This window comes from Vitis riparia, chromosome 7, assembly GCF_004353265.1.
Source record: "Vitis riparia cultivar Riparia Gloire de Montpellier isolate 1030 chromosome 7, EGFV_Vit.rip_1.0, whole genome shotgun sequence".
Taxonomy (NCBI): domain Eukaryota; kingdom Viridiplantae; phylum Streptophyta; class Magnoliopsida; order Vitales; family Vitaceae; genus Vitis; species Vitis riparia.
Genome location: NC_048437.1, coordinates 22,374,447 through 22,382,278, shown reverse-complemented (window position 1 = coordinate 22,382,278; position 7,832 = coordinate 22,374,447).

Genomic DNA, 7,832 nt, shown 5'->3' with positions numbered 1-7,832 from the left:
CAATAGACCAACAAGGATAAGGATGCACTTCAAGTTGACAAACCTAATGAAATTAGAAATATGCCTAAATTTAAAGTACCTAATGATCACCCTATCTCTAATGTTATAGGTAACTTAGATGAATCCATGGTTACAATGAGACAATCAAGACTAAATGAACTGGACTTTGTATGTTATACCTCCCAATTCGAGCCTAAAAACATGGAGGAAGATTTAGGAAATGAATCTTAGACTAACACACTATAGGAAGAGTTAAATCAATTCATTAGGAATTATGTGTGGTACTTAATCCTTGGGCCTAAAGACAAGCACGTGATAGGTACTAATTGAATTTTTAAGAATAAATAAGATGAAAATGGGGTCATTGTAAGAAATAAAGCTAGGCTAGTAGTCCAAGCATATTCTCAAATAGAGGGGATTAACTTTGATGAAACCTTTGCACCTATTACTAGGTTAGAATCCATTAGAATGCTCCCAACCATTGCATGTTCCTTGGGGATGAAATTTTTCCAAATGGAAGTCAAAAGTGTGTTTCTAAATGGGATTCTAAGTGAAAAAGTTTATATTGAGCAACCTAAGAGTTTCGAGAATCCAAAATTTCCCAATCACGTTTATAGATTAAAGAAAACTCTCTATGGTTTAAAACAAGCTCGTAAAACTTGGCATGAGAGGCTCACTACTTATCTTTTGGAGAAAGATTTTGAGAGAGGGTTAGTTGATAGAACCTTTTTTATTCATAGGTCCAAATTTGAATTGTTAATGGCTTAAATTTATGTTAATGATATTGTTTTTGTAGTCATCTTAAGTGACCTTGCCCTTAGCTTTACTGAGGAGATGAAATCTGAATTTGAGATGAGTATGGTAAGCGAACTAAAATTCTTTCTAAGATTATAAGTTAGACAATCAAAAGATGACATCTTTCTTTCACAATCTAAATATGTTAGCGAGTTAGTAAAAATTTAGTCTTGAATCCACAAAGCACTATAAGACACCTATGAGCACCACCACCAAGCTTAACAATGACACATCTAGAAAGGATGTTGAGCATAAGCTTTATAGAAACATGATAGGAAGTTTGTTATGCCTCATTGCGAGTCATCCAAACATATCCTTTAGTGTTAGGGCTTGTGCTATGTACCATGCAAACCCCAAAGAGTCACACTTAACTTCGGTTAAAAAATTATACATTATATTAGTGGGACTTTAGACTATAGGTTGTCATATCCTTATGATTCTTCTATTATTATTATTAAATATTTTAATGCTAACTAGACCGAAAATGTAGATAATAGGAAAAACACTTCAAGTGTTTGTTTTTTCATCGGTGATTGTCTTGTGGTTTGGCTAAGAAAGAAACAAAATTCAACCTCCTTATCCACTATTGAAATTGAATACATTGTGGCAGGAAGTTGTTGTACACAACTCCTTTGGATGAAACAAGTGCTAAATGATTATGGAATTGAGCAAAGGACCATGAACATACATTGTAACAACTCTAGTGCTATCAATATTTAAAAAATCATGTTATTCATTCCCGTACTAAGCACATTGAAATTCATCATCATTTCATTAAGGATTTAGTTAAAGATAAGGTTGTCTCTCTAGAGTTTGTTTCCACCAAATAACAATTGGAAAACATCTTTAACAAACCCTTGGATTCTCTTAAGTTTGAATTCCTAAGGAAATCCCTAGGCATAAGCCTAATCAATTAAATCTTTTTTTTTTTATTTAGGCCTAAAAGGTTTTGTTCTTTATTGCCTTTATTTTTTTTTCCTTTGGCCTTATTTATATCTTCTTTGGGCATATGATTTTTGTTTGTTTACTTGTCTTGTTAGTATGATTTGTAATATCTCAAGTTTTTCAATAAGAGAAATATAATAAATTTATAAGTTTTGATTTCAATTTTCCTTAGATATTTGTTAATTATTGTTGAGGCACATAATTCTTGATAATTTAAAATCTTTATATAGTGGAAAATAAATATTAGTTACACCTTGTGTTTGATTAAAAGGGAAACTTATAAAATTTAACTAATAAAGTAGATTTTGATTTCTTTAGAAAGATCAAATGTCATGTCTACATCTTATTATCCACATACCTTGTTTGATTAAAATAATTACCATTGTTTCTTGAAACGAGTCGGTGTAAACTTTTGAATCCTTGGCTAAGAATCAACTCGCATATACTTTTCAAGATTCAATCTTTAAATATCTATTACTTATTTGCAACATTTGGAAACACCCCCAAAGTGGATATAAAGGCAACCATGAATTAAAAATAAAGAAAAATGAAATGAAATCATGGTGTACAATGCCTTTGCTTTCAAAAGAGAAAAACACACACACACACAAAAAGATGATATCAAATTAAGGAGGAGTTAAGTTGTGCTATATGTAGATTAATGAGGCAATGTTAAATAAAAATCTAATGATCTTAGAACAAATTGATTGAATGTGTTCTTAATTTGACCAAAGGCATGACTTGATTTCTTCTAAGAGATCAATTTTGAACTATAGAACTAGACTCGTATTCCCTTGAACATTAATGTTTATGTTTCTATGTTGATTTTCTTATACATTGATAGTTAAGTATTGAGTTTCTAAACTAAAATTGGGATTAACTTTGTTCTTTAGAGTTGAAACTTTATTCTTATTTGATGGACTTATACTATTTGGAAATTCTACTTGGTTTATTATTTTTCAATCTAATATTGTGAGGTTCTACATTATGATTATGCCCTATGATGTTTACTTATTTGTTCCTTAGCTCTTTCTTATTTATACCTTATTTTATTTTGTTTCAAATTTCCTATTTTAAGCTCTTTGTTTCAACTTGGAAGTTTCAATTCTAGTTAAAGCACTCAAGTGTTGTCACCAATGCTCAAGTGCTCTCTTCTAGCACTCCACACGCTCTAAATATGTTTTTTTTTTTTTTTGAACATATTGAGAAAGACTCAACCTAACTTGCCCTACCCTACTGTAACGCCCAAATTTTCTTTTTAAAGGGTAATTTAGGAAATTCTTAATAATGATATTAAATTAATTAATTGATTAATTTAATAAAATGGAAGAGGGATGAAAAGGTAATTTTACGAATAATACCCTATGTATAAATAGAATTCTCTTATTCCTGTTCTTTTTTTTAATCGTATTCCTGTTCGTAGAGAGTTTCCAAAGAACGTGAAGTTGAGGTCAGATTTCAAGGTTTGAAGAACAAACCTCTATAGGTAAGATTCTAACCCCTAGATTATTATTTTAGATTCATTAGTTAATTTCAAGTAAATTAGATATTTTTTTTGGAAAACCCCAAATCTAGATTAGGGTTAGTTTTTTTTTTTTTTTTTTTTAATTCGTTTTAATATCAAAAAGTGAAAATTTAAGATTTTGATTTATTATTGGAATTGGGGAGATCTTAAGTTTTTTTTTTAGAAAAAAAAAAAGATTCCTGTGAAGATTTCGATTTATATTAGGGTTAGTTTTTTTTTTTTTTTTTAAATTCATTTTAATATCAAATAGTGAAAATTTAAGATTTTGATTTATTGTTGGAAATTGGAAATTCTTAAGTTTTTAGGGAAAAAAAACCTGGAAGACGTGTGTGCACATTGTGGAATTGGAGAATGGCTTAAGGATAAAAAAAAATGGGGGACACGTGTGCACACTGGAATTGGAGAATAAAAAAAAAAATATATATATATATATATATATATATCTGTGTGTGTGTGTGTGTGTGTGTGTGTGTGTGTCAATTATTTTGTTGGCAATAATGGAGTATTGTTGGGAATAAAGTTTATGTTAAAAAATAAAATAAAATAAAATATGAGAGAATAGAAGTTTTAAATAAAAAGGAAGTAAAGTTTTTTTTGATATTGTAATTATGAGTGTAAGTTAATAAATAACATAGAAATTAATTATTAAAATAAATTATAGTTTAATTAAGTTGCGTCCTAAGAAATAAATAAATAAATAAATTTAGTTTTATATGAATTAGAAATTTATTAATTTTTAAAATATGAATAGATTAAATTATCTTTCATAAATAAAAAAAATATTAATTTGAATACCTAAAATTTTAGGATTGTCAAACCTATAATTTTAGATAAATAGTAATAGTTATTCCTCTTATATTTTGTTAGGTGAAGAGTAGATTTTCAGGATTATTTTCTCTCCAAAGTTTTTGAGGACTTCTTTTGAGGTAAGAAAAATTAATGCAGTTGTTAAATTCTATTTTTTGAAACAATTTTGATATATATATAGACATTATTTGAAAACGTTTGAGTTATATTCCGTTTTATGCATGAATCAAACATGTTTTGCATGAAAAGTATATTAGAATTTTATATTATGTTTTTGACAAATAAATGTGGAGATATTATATATTGTAAATTTGAATAAATGAAATAAATATTTGACTCCGGTTTGTCTGACCCTTATCAACGGGATATAATAGTTGACTTTTGACCCTTGTCAATGGGATACAATAGTTGACCTTTACATTTCTTGGTGGGGAATGTAATTGATTTGAACCCTAGCCTATAGGGGTTTCAGTTAGAGGTTACTAGTACTAGTAGTGTTTGGTTCCGTCTACCTTAAATGAACAATTTGAGGCTAGCCACCCATTTGAAAAGTCCCACCTAACTGGGCATCCTTTGATGTTTGATGACCAGAGTAAATAAATTATTGGAATGTTTTGATTGAATTTGATATGAAATTGTTTGAATCGGAAATAAATGCATACAGTTAGAAATTTTGAATGTATTGGAAAAAAAAAATTTACTCACAGCTTTATGAAATTGATTAATTACAATATCTCCTATTTTGCAAGTGAGTTTGAAATGTTTGATCCATGGACTGCATTAATGTTCCTCATTAGGCTGTGAGTTTATTCCCATTTGTTGACTACTTTTCAGGTATCCTTAGTTCGGGTAAGGAGTGATGGCTAGGCTGAGGAATGGTCATCATTAGAATTTGACTTAGGATTTTATATTGGATTTTGTTTAACTGTTAGTTGTGTTCATTTGGATCTTTTGATATTTGGAAGTTATTTGGATATTGATCCTTCAAATTTTATGTTAGATCAAAGTTGAGTTTTTGAGATTTTGAAATTTGTTCTAGTACTTGAATTGTTTAAGTTTGCAAATATTTGGACAATGGATTTTGGATAGTGGATGTTTTAGTTTTGAAATTGAATTTTGAGGATTTTAGATTTTGTTCCGCTACTCTAAACAGGTATTTGGTAATTGGTAACTTCCAATTACAAGATAATTGTTTGGGTTAGGTTACACTATAAGCCTTCGGGTTTGAAGTGTGAAATGACCGTCACGCCCTTGGAGTGGGTCTTGGGACGTGACACTTACAATTTCCAATCTCTCAAGAAGGATTCATAGTGTTGAATTTTGGATTGTTTGAAGATCTACATCTCTTCAACGAAGTTGAGGAGTATTTACTAGAGTAATTGAAGATTGTTGCATCACAAACGTGGATCAAGTTATAGGTTTTGGAGAATAAGTATTTAGGGTAAAGTAATTAGACAATTCTATGTGACTTGATCTCATATAGTGGATTTAGATTTTGGGTCATAAATCCCGTGGTTTTTTTTTATCTCCATTGTTAGTATGATGGTTTTCTACGTAAAAATTACTACATCTCTTGCATGCTTATTTATTTATTTTGATGATTTTATTTATAGTGATTATCCATGATATCTTGTAGGTTAAAATTTGGTTAAATATTTAATTCCCTATTTAATAATTTTTTTTTATACACCCATTTACCATCATCTTGGTGTTATCCTATTACACAACAGTTTTTTAACCTCTATAAATTATCTTACAAAACATGTATTATTCCTATCTATATGTTTTCTCTTTCGATGGTTTTTTAGTTTGTTAGACAGTGCCATCATTCCATTTTTATCATAAAAAAGGATCATGAACAATAAAGCCAAGGGAACTATCCCTAGTCCCATAAGAAACATATTAAGCTAAAAAACTTTTTTTTTTCTTTTTTTTTTTGTTTTAGAAGTAACAACAAAAATCAGTTAAAGTATACACATGCCTAGAAGTAGACCTATAAGAGCCCTCATTAGATTGAAAGTATGATTCCTCGTATTGAAGAAGTACCAACTCATCACAAAGACATAAAAACATACACCTCCTCATTCTCCTAAGATATTTGAATATATACTTGACATCTATCTAAAACTCGAATCTTGGAGTGGACTAATATCCACTCACCATCTTTACAGTAAAACAAATATTTGGTATAACACATAACTTTACATACATAAGACTACCCATTGCAGAGGTATGAGGTACCACTTTAATGTGATTTCTCTCTTTAAATGCCTTAGGACATCGATCCTAAGAAAATATAACTCTCAAACTAAAATGTTGCAAATCCTTTTTGGATTCATGCATCATGCACTTCACCAAATACTTATCAATGTAAGAGGCTTGACATATTGCAATTTTCCTATTAATGTAGTCCCTAAAGACTTTAATCTCGTATTGCAATTTTGAGTCATCACGTATTTTTGTTTTATTTTTAAATCGAAAAACAATATAAGAAAAAAAAACTCTAAATGTGACTCTTAAAGGAAAAATAGGTTTACAAAAAAAAATTGAATTGGGTCTAGGGGTCAGATTACCTATTGAGAAGGTACGGTAAAAAGCCGTAGCACTTCTCTAAGCCTTTAAAAAAACGGGTTTCTACTAAATAAGTTGGGGCAAGTGTAGCAAATTGATCGGGAAGTCAACGAATACCAAAAGAATATAAATCTAAAAAAATCAAATGAACGAGAAAGGCAAATAGTGTATCCAAGTAGTGAGTTGGTTGCTTCATGGAAAACAGGGTTAGTAAACAAGTATAGAATAATCGCATGTATATCACAAAGCAAGGTAAGAAAACAATTATTCAATTGGCATATCAATTAGAATCAACAATCGAATGACGAATGTCTCATATGTTGGGTCCCACCAATACCCGATTTATTTTTTATTGAATTAATTCTCCAAATTTCATTATTTTCGAAATTATAAAATTATATTCATACTTATTGAAAATGTGAAAATTGAAAATTTTATTTAAAATCAAATAAAATAAGAAAAGGTGCATGCTAGAAAGAAAATGATAGCAAATAATTTATTAAAAATAGATTTCAGTAAATTAGGAATACTAAGGATGAATTAAAAGAAGTTAAGGAATTAAACATTAAAATAGAATTTTAAAATCGATCTTTAAAAGCAAACAAAAGTCACTTGAACAATTTTATGTTAAAAGAAATATTAAAAAATGAAAAGTGAGTGAAATTAATAAAAACAAACCAAAACTGTGCATCCAAAATTAAGAATATGGTACTGGATAGGAGGAAGGATAAACTTAATAACTCAAGAAAGAAAAGCTTAGGATGGCTCGTACAAGGATGAAAATATCGGTAATTACGAATATATCGGTACTTTCATTTTACGAATATATCAGATATATATTAATGGATATTTTGACATAAAATATCGGTGGACCTAAAATTGATAAAAAAAAAAGATAGAAATATAAGAAAAAACACTTAAAAATAAAATTAGAAATATAATAGATATTTTAAAATTGTTTTGTTCAATAAATTGATATATGTATAATATAATTTATCTTATTTGATAATAATATTGTATGTGCTATTAAAAAAACTATAAATTTCATAAGTGAATATTTATTATTAAATTATATCAAATATTATTCATAATAATATTGTGATATTTGATTATAATATGTTTAATTTTAAAATATATTTAATATTAAAATTATAATTCATTTAATTTAATTGTATTAAATGATATAAAA